The 14,957-nt window shown below is 41.5% G+C and overlaps 1 pseudogene; it reads left to right on the plus strand.

Moving 5' to 3' along the window:
• The first annotated feature begins 1,958 nt into the window (after positions 1 to 1,958).
• LOC132687609 (U6 snRNA-associated Sm-like protein LSm1 pseudogene) lies at positions 1,959 to 2,334 on the plus strand (annotated as a pseudogene).
• The last annotated feature ends 12,623 nt before the right edge of the window (positions 2,335 to 14,957 follow it).

Here is a 14,957-nt window from a genome sequence, read left to right on the forward strand (position 1 = left end):
CTGGGTGGCTCAGTTGGTTAAGTATCCGACTTCGGCTCAGGTCATGATCTTGCAGTTCGTGAGTTCAAGCCCCGCGTCGGGCTCTGTGCTGACAGCTCAGAGCCTGGAGCCTGTTTCAGATTCTGTGTCTCCCTCTCTCGCTCTGACCCTCCCCCGTTCATGTTCTGTCTCTCTCTGTCTCAAAAATAAATAAACATTAAGATGAAACCCAAGGGAAGTCCGCTGACAGGGGAGCCTGGGAAAGCAGCCATGTCAACATCCCATGATACACAGCTGGACAGGGGATGGAGGAAACAGGCTCTGGGGCAGCACAGGGGCTAATCCTAAACCAAAGATTTTAAAACTATCTCTGGGCAGAGGAGAGGTTAATCTTCTTCATAGATTTCTTACAAGATGGCAGACCCGGGAAGAACAGGAGGGAGACATTTGGAACAAGCGTGAGAAGCAACCACCTCTCAGTGTGGAATCCCTGGCTGAGGTAGTTGAAAGATGCAGGTTTGGTGGGAGGTGAAGGAGGGGGGCTAGCTTTAGTGTGAGACGTTTTCTCTCATTCACATGAGGGTGCGGCTTCCCGGGAGGCCCACTGCCAAGGGTGCCTGTCTGTTCAGGAACACAGCCTCCAGCTCATCCATTCAGCCCCCATGTCCCAGGGAGAATGGCCCCTCAGCCATGAGACTAGTTGATTTAAGGGAGTGAGGTCTGTGGTCTGAGTAAGGATCCACTGTTCTGATCAGTCTAAGTGTCCTACTGTTCCACAAAGGATTCCCCAAACCAAATCATAGAAGACAGATTGACTACCAAGGCTACAAGGACCCTGTGAGCCCCTGCATGATCCTATTCCACTCCCCACCCCTACCTCATACTCTAAATAAAGTAATTGAGGGCCAGGAGTTGAAAGAGGCTTCACCATGGTCATATTGTGATGTAACAACAGAGTCAGAATATCAGCTCAGGTCAGGGTTCACAGAAGGTCCAAAAGAGGCATGATGTATGGTGTGTGTGTGTGTGTGTGTGTGTGTGTGTGTGTGTGTGTGTAAGTTTGAAATGGAATGCCTCACACCAATATATAGTGAAAGATGGTAAGCTTTATTTCACAAAGAATCAGTGTTAGAGTAAACTGAGTGATCTGATTGAGAATGATCATACTTGGCACATTAATCTGAATTTTAAAATACAAAGTGGTTAATACTTACAAATTATATTCAATACAGCTTTTTTTTAAAGGTTTATTCCTTTTTCAGAGACAGAGAGACAGAGCATGAGAGGGGGAGGGGCAGAGAGAGAGGGAGGCACAGAATCCGAAACAGGCTCCAGGCTCTGAGCTGTCAGCACAGAGCCCAACGCAGAGCTGAACTCATGGACGGCGAGATCATGACCTGAGCTGAAGTCGGACGCTTAACCGACTGAGCCACCCAGGAGCCCCCATATTCAATAGAGTTTTATAATTTATTGTTGAAGGTGTTGAAGAAGCCAAAAGACCTTTTCAGCCCCCAGTTGGCGGTGTCTCAAAAAGATGCAAGAGATAGTTAAGGTGCCCTGGCCTTGGGACATGTCCTGGAAACCACTTTTAAAAATAAATCTCTAGGGGGTGCCTGAGTGGCTCAGTCAGTTAAGCTTTCAGCTCGGTTTTGGCTCAGGTCATGATCTCAAGGTTTGTGTGTTCGAGCCCTGTGCTGACACCATGGAGCCTGCTTAGGATTCTCTCCCTCCCTCTCTCTGCCCCTCCCCCACTCACTCTGTCTCTTTCTCAAAATAAATAAACTTTAAAAAGTAAAAAACTAACAAATCTCTAGAGGGGTTTCCAGTAGGCCTTGGCTGCTAAAAGCTGGGACAGACATGCTATTCCTGGTCAGGGTTCCTGTCCCAGTCTTGCCAGGCGGTAACTGCGGTAGAAAGAAGGAGGTGTTAGATGTGCTGGCTCACCTCCACTCTACACTACAGTCTTATCTCAGCTCAGAATGAACTATAGGCCCAGCACCACCAGGCTCACCAAGGACGTGGACAAAAAGCACTTGATCTTGCTTTGAGACAGAAGGACACTTATCAGTTTTATAAGAAGCATTGATAAATTTGCTAATTTAGTGCTACCTTTCAGACTTTGGAGCATATTTATTGGGTAAAAAAGTACAGTGATATTCCTCAAGGGATTTTTGTGGTCAGAAGAGGAAATGTGGTCCTACTAAGAGAAACAGACTTGGAAATGCAGAGCGACACGCCCCGCCGGCAAGTGTCCGTTGAAGAAATCCTGGGAGAACAAAGGGTAGAGGAGCAGACCAGGCTCTGAAGGATCAGGGTCTCTCCATTCCTCAGGCAGATACCCTCAATGAGCATTAAGTCGGTTAGTTGTTCAGAGGCTATTGCTCTTGGGGAGGAGGGGCAGTCACTGAATGAAAATGACATTCTGGCCACCTCACATATTTGACTGGAAACTGTAGAGTTTTGAAAACTCGTTTTTATTTTGATTCTTTCATATGTGCATCATGAAGAAATCATGTGGATTTTTCCCCCTTTTTAATGGCAAAACCATTGTTTAAAAAAAAAAAAGTGGCTGGGGCAGCTGGTGGCTCAGTCGGTTAAGCGTCTGACTTCAGCTCAGGTCATGATCTCACAGTCCGTGAGTTCGAGCCCCATGTCGAACTCAAACCCCACTGTCTGTGCTGACAGCTCAGAGCCTGGAGCCTACTTTGGATTCTGTGTCTCCCTCTCTCTCTCTGCCCCTCCCCTGCTCAAGCTCTGTCTCTCTCTCTGTCTCAAAAATAAATAAAAACATTAAAAAAAATTTTTTTTCAAGTGGCATGGGCTCCTTTCACACATCACTGTGGAGCCAGCAACTACTTCTTCATATTACTCTTCTTGTCCCATATTAGCATTACAGGAGACATCCTTTATTATTATTATTATTATTTTGAGAGACAGAAAGAGAGTGCAACAGCCAGCTGAGGAGGGGCAGAGAAAGAGAGAGAGAATCCTAAACAGGCTCCACACTGTCAGCACAGAGCCTGATGTGGGGCTCAAACTCACAAACCATGAGATCACGACCTGAATCAAAACCAAGAGTAGGTCGCTCAACTGACTGAGCCACCCAGGCGCCCATTAGGAGACATCCTTCATTTGCTTGTAAATAAAATATGAATCTCAAAATTCAAAAACGAACAAACAATAAATCTCTAGAGTCTTTGACAGAGAGCAACTATAAAAGCTAAATATATTGCATAAAATAGCTGTTAAAAGTCATCAGAGATTAAAAGCAGGCAGGACTTTAGATGCCAAGATTCTGGAGAAAAGGGAAATGCAGTGAGTAAAACCTAAGTTTCCCTCATGTTTTCCCTTCCGGGCATTTGCCAGTTCTCAAGGGGTACCCAGAACATAGGGAACCCTTATCCTAGAGAAAAAGCCTGTATAGAAATAAGCCAGGCATTCTGTATTTGATTTCCCCTCAAGGAATTTTCTCATTCCTAAACTTTCCACATGATAGGCAAGCAGCCAAGAAACTAAGCAGTAAACAGCTTCTAAAAGGCTGAAAAACCAGTCAGAGTTTGAGCAGTCTCCAAGTCCTAAGGAGAAAAAATATTGATGTTTAGGGCCCACCAAAGAGAAGACATTGCCATGAATAACCTAGATTTTTATTGAGACAGATGAAGGATTATACCCTAAGAGACAAGACAAGCCAGGCAGAGACCAGCCCTCACAAAGCCTAAAATCCAGCTTCAAAGTATCTCAATTCCTGACAGGATCAAGGTGTTCTGCCTGCTAGGAAAAAAAAAAAATTCCTTTCCAAAGGAAGACAAAATTATCCAGACCCTCAGTAATTCTTCATTCTCAATATCTAGCATTCAATCAAAAATTATACAGCTTGCTAGGAAATAAAACCAAATTAAAAAACAAAAGACTGTAGAAAAACATATAGGTGACCCAGATACTGTAGTTATCAAAGACTATAAACCTAGCATTAATATATTCAAACAAGTAGATGGAAAGATAGAAACCTGGAATCCATTCTAAAAGAAGCAAACAAAAATTCTAGATCTGGGAAATTTGATAACTAAAACTAAGATTCAATAAATAAGCAAGAGATAGGTTTAACAGCAGATTAGACACAACAGAAAAGAGGATTAGTAAATTGGAAAATAGATCAGTAGAAAAATATTCAAATTGAAACAGAAGAAAACAGATTAAACACACATATACATATATATATATACACAAAAAGAGGGACAGAGAAAGAAAAAAGAAAGAGGAAAAGAGCATCAAAGATACAGTGAAAACAAAGATACAGTGAAAACAAAGATATAGTGAAAACAACCCGCATGTGTGGAATTTGAATCCCAGAGGAAAGCAGATGGGCCAGGATCAGTATTTGAAGAGCCAAATACCAAGAATATACAGATTCAAGAAGCATTAACAAACACAAGCACACAAAATCAAACAAAACTGCACAAAGGCACATTATAGTAAAGCTTCAAAAACATAAAGATAAAAAGAAACATCTTAAAATAGTCAGGGGAGAAAAAAATTCAACAGGAGCAGTAATAAGACCCATTGTACACAAACAATAGAAGCCAAAAGACAATAGAATGACAGAGCTAAAAGGCTGTGGAGGGGGAGGAAGTAACTGCCAGTCTAGAATTCTACATCCAGTGGAAATACCCTTAAAAATGAAGACAAATAAAAATGCCAAGCAAATAAAAAATAAGAAAATGCATTATCAATAGATATACATGAAAAGAAATACTAAGGGAAGTTATTCTGATAAAACAATCCCACTTGAAAGAAAAGTAATGCAGAAAGCAATAGAGAGCACCATATGTGGTAAATATAAGAGCAAATCAAAATGAGTATTGACTATTTAAAACAATAAAAATTATAATGTCTTATGGGATTTCAAATGTATAAAGAAGTAAAATACATGACCAAAACAGGAGAAAAGGAACAATGGAGTTGGGTAAATGGTATTAAGGTGTTGTAAGGTCCACATATTGTCCAGGAAGTAGTAAAATTATTAACTGAATAGTAGATTCTGTGAAGGCATATTTATAGGCGTATTTATAGCAGAGTTAGGCAAATTATCACCCACATCCAAATCCAGCCCAAAGCCTATTTTAAACAGCTTGGGAGCTAAGAATGGTTTTGCATTTTTATTTTTTAATTTTTTAAGGTTTATTTATTTATTTTGAGAGAGAGAAAGAGAAAGAGCAGACATGTGAGCAGCGGGGGGAGGGGCAGAGAAAGAGAAAGAATCCCAAGCAGGCTCTGCACTGTCAGCGCAGAGCCTGATGTGGAGCCCAAATTCACTCACTCACAAACCATGAGATCATGACCTGAGCCAAAATCAAGAATCAGACGCTTAACCCATCTAATCCCCTAACCCAGCTTTGCTACCCAGGTGCCCTGGTTTTGCATTTTTAAAGAATAGTTGAAGAAGGAGGAGGAGGGAAAGATGAGAGGGGGAGGAGGGAGTCGGAGGCTGTGTACGTCCCTCTACACCTAAAATATTTACCATCTGTCTCTTCACAGAAAAAAAAAAAGTATGCCAACCCCTGCCCTAGGGTAACACTAAATAAATAATAAAAGAATTTATAACTAACACACTAATGGAGGAATTAGAATATTGAAAAGCATTTTATTAAAAGAAGGCAGCAGAAAAGAAAACAAGAACAAAAACCAGATAAAGCAAATTTAAAACAAATAATAAGATGATAGGATTAACAGCAAAAAATTTGGGAATTTGTTAAACATAAGTGGACTCAATTATCCAATTACAATGAAAAGACTGTCAGACCAGAAAAACAAGACAAAACAGCAAGACCCAACTATATGTTGCTTATGGAAGACAGACACATAAATATTGAAAGTCAATATGCCTAGGAAACACTAACCAAAAGAGAGCTGGCTTATCTATACTGTTATCAGACAAAGCAAGAGTTTAAGGCAAGAAGTATTCCCAGAGATAAAGTGAAGCATTTCACAATAACAAAAATTCAATTCAACAGGAAGATTTAATAATACGAAATGTGTATGTATCTGAAAAGAAAACTTAAAACATGCAGAGCTCAGACAGAACTAAAGGGAAAAACAAGTAAATCCAATAGCATAGTTGAAGATTTCAAATCCATTTTCAACAACTGATAGACTAATCAGACAATGAATCAGTCAAGATAAAGGGGACTAGAACCGCCTGATAAACAAACTTGACCTTGTTGACATATGTAAAACACTGAACCCAACAAGAGCAGGATTACATTATTTTTTAAATGTTTATTTATTTACGGGGGGGGGGGGGGGGGAGGAAGGGGCAGAGAGAGAGAAAGAGAGAGAATCCCAGGCAGGTAACATGATGTCAGTGCAGAGCCTGATGCAGGGCTTGATCCCACAACCCCAGGATCATGACCTGAGCTGAAATCAATAGTCAGACACTCAACCAACTGAGCCACCCAAGCACCCCAGATTACATTATTTTCAAGGGTTCATGGCACATTTAACAAAATAAACCATATTCTGAATAACAAGGCAGATGTCAATAAATTGCAAAGGATTGAAATTAAACAGAGTATCTTGTCCTCTTAATAGAGTGGGAAAAATCCTAGAAATAATATGAAACACTTAAAATCCTCAAATGTTTGGAAATTATTAAACAACACTTCCAAATAACCCATGATTCACAAGCCAAATCAGAAATTAGAAATTTCCATGGAAATTAGAAAATACTGTGAACTGGATAATAATGAAGAAGAAACATGTCAAAAATCTGTATCATAGAGCTTCAACTAAACCTAAGGAAACAATTTAGGCCTTTAAATATATATTTTAGAAAAAAATAATGGTGGAAAATCAGTGATCTAGTGACTACCTCCAGGAGTTAGAAAACAACATCAAATAAGGTAAATTAATTAGAAGGAAAGAAATAATAAAGATATGAGCAAAAATGAAGTAGAAAAAATATAGAATAGAGAAAAATAAACTAAGTCAAAATTGGTTCTTTGAAAAGAATAATAAAATTTACAAATCCCTGGAAAGATTGATCAAGAAAAAAAGAAACACACTATTAATATCACTAATGAAAAAAGGTGTCATCCCTAGAAATTCACACAATCATCAAAGGGGCAATGAGAAAATAACTACAAATAACTTCATGCCAATAATTTTATAATTTAGATGAAATGGACAAATTCTTTTTATAAAATCAAAACCTGAAAATATCGACACAAGAATAATTAGAAAGTCTTAATTATCCTATCCACTAAAACTAAACATTGCATTCCCTTGATTCAGCAATTCTACTCTAATAGATATGCCTACCTAGGTGCACAGAAAAATGTGTAAAAAGTGTTCATAGAGGGGAGCCTGTGTGGCTCAGTCGGTTGAGTGTCTGACTCTTGATCTCAGATCATGATCTCGTGGTTCATGGAATCAAAGCCCATGTTGCGCTCTGTGCAGACAGCATGGAGCTTGCTTGGGATTCTCTCTCTCCCTCTCTCTCTGTGCCCTCCTTTACTCACTTTCTCTCTCTCTCTCTTTCTCAAAATAAATAAATAATCTTTTTTGTTTTGGTTTTTAGAAATGTTTATAGGGACACTATCCCTAATAGATAAAAACTAGGAAAAAACAAAACAAAACTAGAAACTACCCCAATGTCCCTCAATAATAGAAAGGCTAACTATACCATAGTATCGTCATACAATGGAAATACTATATACAACAGTGTAAAAACTAAACTACTGCTATAGGCAACAACATAGATGAATTTCACAGATGCTTATGTTGAGTGAGAAAAGTCAGATACAAAAAGATACATACAGTCCTCCCCCTTATCCTCAGGGGTATGTTCCAAGACCCCCAGTGGAGGCCTGAAACCATGGATAGTATCAAACCTACATGTAATATGTTTGTTTTCCTATACATACATACCTATGACAAAGTTTAATTTATAAATTAGGCACATTAAGGGATTAATAACAATAACTAATAATAAGATATGAGAGTAATAACAATATACTATAATAAAAAGTTATGCGAATGTGGTCTCTCCCTCTCTCTGTTTCTCTCTCTCTCAATAGCTTATTGTACTGGATTCATCCTTCTTGTGATGATATGAGATGAGGAAATGTCCATGTAATGAGATAAAATGAGGGGCACGATGTAGGTGTTATGACGTAGCATTCAGCTGTTATTGACCTTCTAACGGTATGTCAGGAGGATTATCTTCTTCCAGACACCAGTTGACCTTGAGTAACTGAAACCACAGAAATAGAAGCCTCAGAAAGTGAAACCATGGAGAAGAGGGGTCTACTGAACTGTGTGATTCCATTTATATGGCAACACAAATATATTTTTGACAGAAGATAGATGTTGACTACTCTGTCAACAGAGTGTCCCTGTGGAGGGAATGCTGGGCAGGGCACATGGGGACTTTAGGACTGTGTGCAGTGTTCTCTGTCTTGATCAGAGTGTGTTCCCTATGTAAACATTTATCAGGAGGCATCCTTAATATTGTGCACTTCTCTGAATGTATAATGACTTCATATTTTAATCTTACAAATAAATACTAAGTAAGTCTCTGATGCAATTTTGTTTCTGGGTGTTTGTCTCTTTCTAACAAAAATCAGACAGCAGTACAGCGTTTAACCCCAATACACTCTTACAAATAGAACTTGAGAGCATTTTAAGAGCTTCCAACCTAGGATCGTGCCTTTCCTATGCCTTTATTGGAAGAATGATTTCTCTTCTACTTGGGGATAAACCATTCTCTGTGTTCAATGGATTCATAGCATAAGGAGGACAGAACGTAAGATTAGAAGAAAAGGGGTTTACCCCATCCAATAATTCCTATTAGAGAGGTCAGCCCATCCAAGCAAAGGTACCTAACAGAGGAGCCAGCAGCCAATTCTGAATCTTCTAACTATTGGGCTTTCAAAAATGGGTACTTACAACAAAACCATCCGGGCATTCATTATTGAGTGTATGTGTCACCCCTAAAGGATCAGAAGACTGCTGAATGGTGCCTTCCATGCCAGAGGGGTGGCCGCTTTTACAGAGGGATGGGCTTCACCAGACAAGACCTTCCAAAAATAGGGATTTCTGGGGAGGAAAGAAAATCTCACTGGAAGCAAATTAAAAAGGTAAAAAGATAAAGTTGTTTTTGCCATGGTAACTAAGGTTTGCCCATACCTAGATGTATTTCGTTGACTGAAGTGGTTTTGTGGGTGTAAGTGATTTCTGAAGAGCAAATTAAAAAGACTTTTTATAAGTCCCAGTAGACAACAACATAGTATTAGCTAATGGCACTTGCCATCTCTAAAATAATTACTTTTGTAATAATCTGTTTATTAATGAAGTGATCTGCAAAATGGATAATGGTTTCTTAAGATTTCAGGCACAGAAATTCTTCCTTCCACTTCATTTTGCTTTTTTTGCAAAAGTATACCATGAAGTAACTCAAAATTTGCTGACAGATTTTAAGTACAATAATTTCAGAAATGCATGTTCAAGCAGGTTGAATAAACCCATATTTCTTGTATTGTGCCCTTAAATTATTCCCTCTGGTGATGGAAATGTTCTAAAATGGCTTGTGGTGATGGTTGCACATCTCTGTAAATTTACTAAAATTGATTGAATTGCACACTTAAAATGGGTAAATGTTATGGTCTGTAAATTATAACTCAATAGAACTGTTTGGGAGAAAAAAGGAAAAAAACAAAATCGACTGAACATTTAAAAAATTATTTCCTCTGTCTCCACCCTTTTGTCATAGGAATGTTGAGTGTTGAGAAGGAAATATTCCAGGGAAAGATGGCAACTATACAAAAGGTAGGTGCAAGTGTGGAGAAAAGAAGATCTAAGAATCCTAGTGGACCACAAGCTAAACAAAGAGCGCAAGTCAGCAACAGAATGTTACTTTTAAGAAATCAAGCCTCCTGTTGGGAAATGTTTCACTAAGGGTCAGTGAACACCCAGCCAGTACCAGGCATAAAATAGGTTTTTAGTAAGGGCAGTTTCTGTCCATTCTAGCCCGGTGCATAAACAATTTATTCAAAACCTCTCCTTCTAGACTCTAAGGTGCTCAATCAACACCACCCTTATTGCATAAGCTTGATAAAAGCCACCATCACACTGCTGTATGAACCGTCTAGAAACCACGTGCCAGGAGGGCCAGCTGGGTCCCAGCAATTGAATAGAACTGGACCCCATGGACTTGGGGCCATTCTGTCCTCTCCAGCCAAACAGCCACGGCTCAGCATCCCAGTCAGTTCACAGGGTCCACCCCCAGCCAAGCCCTTCCTCTACCCTGTGGAATCTCTTGCTGGCAAATAATTCCTGGTGTCGTCGGAGACCCCCTCCCCGACATGTGCCCGGGGCCTCTCTCCAGCCAGGCTAGGCTCAGCTCACCCCAACTCAGCTCTGACCCAGGGCCCAGCCTGGCACCATCAAGCACAGTGAGAACTGGCTACAGGTGGGGTGCAGACAGTGACGACACACTGTGTTCCTAATGGTCAACTGGGAGTACCCTGGAAAGATGACCAGAGAAAGGCATGACATGCTCATTGCTGCACTCATTGTCCCAGAGCGGCAGCTAGTGGCAGAGCCAGGACTAGAACCCAGGACCTTTGACTTTGGGTCCAGTCTCTGCCACGAGTTGGTCAGGTGACCTGGCGCACAGCTCTGAGCCTCGGGGTCTCATGTGTAAACAGGGCCACTGGCTTCTCTCTCTCTCAGTTTCACAGTGGGGTGGATGAGGCTGTGGATGTTCAGATGTTGAAAGAAATGTTCCAGCCCAGAAGTCCTGAGCAGGAGACACCTCCACTGCCCATCGCTGCAGGGACTGAGCTCCAGTGCTGGGGGAAAGCAGGCTTCAACCAGATGCTGCCACTTTTACGTCTGCCCTGGGACCTAAATGCCACCGCCGCAATGCTGCTCCCGCTGCCTTGCTGAATCGCTAGGTTCTTAACCTGCATTTCTGGGAATCTCTTTACACTCTCCCTGACAATGCTGTTACTTTGGGTTAAAAACAAACTTTTACAGCTGTGTAACCTTTAGTCTACAAAGATTGTCAGATCTGAATTCAGAAAATAACACTGTTCCAAACTCCTGTAGCTGAGGAGGCCCAAGGTGACAAAATCCAGGAGGGGGAATTGCTACAGGCTGGGGATGCTGAGGAGAAACCAGGGGAGGCCAGTTAAATTTCAGAGTCGCTGGAAATGTCTGACTTAGGTGACATTTTAGAAAAACAAGCTGCATTAATGTCACCACTAAATTAACACCATTAAATAAAAATGATTATTAGTGCTCAGAATTATGGGCTCTAAGAATGATAACATTACATGCACTGCAGCATCAGGCTGGTAACAATCCCAGCTTTTAGAGTCAGCTCCCAGTTCGAAGCCCAGCCGCACTGTTTTACGGTGGTGCAGTGTGTTACTTAACCCTCCTGCGGCTCTGATTCTCCATCTGTTAAGTGGAACTAATGCCCAAATCTTCAAGACAGTGAGGGATTAAATTAAATGAGACGATATACACAAAACGAGCTCGTGGTCGACACAATGAGAATTCCCCCACCCCCACAGAGATGTCATCGTCCCGTTCTCCCAAACCTGTGGGCATGGTACCTTGCAAGGCAAAAGGAACTTGACAGATGTGATTAAGCTAAGGCCCTTAAGATGGGGAGTTGAATTTAGATTATCTGGGTGAGCCCAAAATAATATAACCACAAGGGTCCTTCAGAGAGGGAGGTAAGAGGATCAAGGTCAGAAGAGATATGATACCAGAAGCAGAGAGAAAGAAGGGTAGACAGAGATTTGAAGACGGTATGCTGACTTTGAAGACGCAGGAAGGGGCCAGAAGCCGAGGAAAGTGGACAGGCTCTTGAAGCCGAAAAAGGCAAGAGAAAGGATCCTCCCCTAGAACTTCCGGAAGGGACATAGCCCTACAGACACTGTGACTTTGGACTTCTGATCTCCAGAACCATTTATATTGTTTTAAGCCACTAATTTTCTAGTAATTTGTTACAGCGGCAAAAGGAAACTAATACAGAGCTTTTGAGCCCACTTAGCACTGGGCCTGGCACGTTTTAAGTTCTCAAAAAAAAAAAAAAAAAAATGACAGCCGGTATTAGCAGCTACTAATATTTGGAGGGACTTTTACTTTTTATTTATTTATTTATTTATTTATTTATTTATTTATTTAGTGGTCAAATACCCTTCGTTCCTTCCATGATGTCCTGCTGAGGGACTTTCTCTTTCCACTTGGTCATGTCCCTTGATAGGTGCTCCTGTCTCCTGAGCAGCCCATCCCTTGGGACAGCAGCAAGATGGTTGCAGGGAGTTCATGCTCACATGGACCCAAAATCGGCCCAGCAGAGACCCCGTGAAACCTGCATGGGCCCCTCTGCTCCTGTCACCCTTCAGATAACCGCACACAGGACTCAGCTAAGCCCAGAGGCCTCACAGCGAATCTCTGAGTCCATTCTGGGCTTTAGGCAGCTGAACCACACCGCCCATTGGTGCCACATTCCCATATTTTTCTCTCAAACCGAAGCTACTACATCTTTAGCCCTGAACCCGTGCAGGTGGATTGTTTGGACCCGCATGCTTGATCCTACCATTTGTCTCTTTCATCTCATATCTTGGTGCCCCGGCCTATTCCTTGGGCCTTGTTATGCCAACTAATGTAATCTCCACATGTCACCTGAAGATTGGTTAACTATTCACCAAGTTATCTATGTCTGCATCACCAGTAAAAGTGTCTGATGGAACCACGATTGTGGCCTTTCACCAGAGATTTACTTTCACACAGGTGGATCAGCATCTTCCGGTATGGCCATGAAACAGTTCTAAATTCACCTACTATGCGTACCAGCTAAAGTTACAATTTGCTTTGTCTTGTGCACAAATTTCTCATGAGATTCCTTGACAAATACTGAGCTGAGGTATGCTTTGCCTCTACCCTAACTAATACAATTCCCTGACATAGTAATCTAGCAAGCCTATCACCAAACTGGGAATATCGTTACCTTGTTGTGACTTGCTCTTTAAGAAGCCACATGGGCTTCTAGAGGATTCTCCATTTTTCATGTGCTCACAAATCAACCTTAAATACTCAGCTGAATGACGTGGGTAGGATAGCCCCCCTTTTGTAATGTGCAGAATCATCCCCTCCCCCCATTAAGAAAAGCTACATTTTTTGCTTCTCAAGTGTTCCATTTTCTCTCCCAGTCTCCATGCTTCTTAAAGATTATCAGCAGAGACTCTACAGCGTCAGTGGTGAGTTCTCTACTCCCTGGAGTGTAATTTGTCCCGGCCAAGAGACTTGAGCTCATTTACAGCAGGTTGGCGCTTGTTATAATCTCTTTACTCATCTTGAACTTCAATTTTCTCTTACCACAGTTTTCTTTTTCTTTTTAGTCAGTAGATTGCTCTCCTTGGCAAAGAAGAAAGAGGTAAAATTCTGCTTTCTCACTGCCATTCCAGAATGCAAATAGCATCATGTTACTTGGTCTGCCACTCACGAGTGGTGGGCTCCTCTTTGCCCTACATCAGTGACTCTCAAACTTCTCTGGGGTACTTGTTAAAAAGGCAGATTCTCCAGAGAATTCCTCTCTCAGAAGTCAAGTCAACTGCTGTATTAGTTAGGGTAACACTAGCTGCAAAAACAAACAAACCCCAAAATTTAGAATTGCTCAGGCACAATAGAGTTTTATTTCTTATTCCCATGAAGCTCAAATATTGGTGTTTCAGATCAGTGAGCGACCCTCTCTAAACAATAATGCAGAGACCCAGGGCTTCCTCAGTGTTGTTGCTCTGCCTTCTTCAACATGTGGCTTCCAAGATCCCTGTGCTCACCTTCATCTACATGGAGAGAAGGACAAGGTAATGGAGAACATTCGGGGCAGATATTAATGGGTCAGGTCTGGAAATGGCACGTATTTACTTCCATTCATATTCCATTGACATGAGTGCACCTAACTCTAAAGAAGACTGGGAAATATAGTCTAAATGAAAAGGAGGCTGGGATGTGTAGTCCAACTGCAAAGGAGCCTGGGAAGTATAGTCTGACTGCAAAGGAAACTGGGAAATGTAGTCTAATCCAGGAAGAAGAGAAAATGGTTAAGGTGAACAATCTGTTGATGTGGACATAGGATTGGGCTTGCGGGAGTCTGCATTTTCAGAAGCCTCCCAGGTGTAGGACCCCACTTAGACCAACACTGCCCTGTGCACCCCCAGTGCAGAGCCTCTCTAGCCCATCTGCACTCTCCACCTTGCTCTAATTTTATGAAACACCAGCAGCTTCTCCGGCCTGCCCTGCTTGCGCACGTCTGTGTTTTTGGCCATTCTTGTTCTCATCTTCCTCCTACTGTTCATTTGGCAAAATCCTGCTCATCCTTCAGGACTCAGCTCAAGTGTAATCTCTTCTGTACAGCCTTCCCTGACCTGCCTGCCCTCAAGTAGCACTGGCAGTATCTCTCCTAATGTCCCTGCTCTACCTGCACTACATCTCATTATGGCACTGATCCTGCTGTATGGCATTTGTTTATAGGAGTGTCTTTCTGTTAGACTGGGAGATCCTCGAAGGCAGAGACCTTTTCTTAATTATTATCTTTGTATCCTCGGCACCTGGCACTTTGCCTGGTACATAGTGATTCTCAGCAAGAGTTTGCTCTACAGAAATGTTTAGTAGGAGACAACTTCCCACAATCACTGGTCAGGTCCTTTCTTGATGTTCTTCTCTTGTCAAATAAGAAAAGCTCTTTTTGTTACCCTTACAATGTTGCTGCCCTCAGTAATTAGACTTCGTCAAGTCTATGTGACTCTACTAAACTGATGCCCCTTCTCTCCTTTGCCAGCTGCACTCGAAGGTGAGGTTCCCAACCGCCACTCTGCTTTCATCAACAGCTGCTCTCACCTTATCATTTTTCTTCGAGAGCACTTGCAATTATACTGTAAGAATTCTATCAATAAGAATTCTTG

The sequence above is a fragment of the Panthera onca genome, chromosome A3 (assembly GCF_046562875.1).
Source record: "Panthera onca isolate mPanOnc1 chromosome A3, mPanOnc1 haplotype 2, whole genome shotgun sequence".
Classification (NCBI taxonomy): domain Eukaryota; kingdom Metazoa; phylum Chordata; class Mammalia; order Carnivora; family Felidae; genus Panthera; species Panthera onca.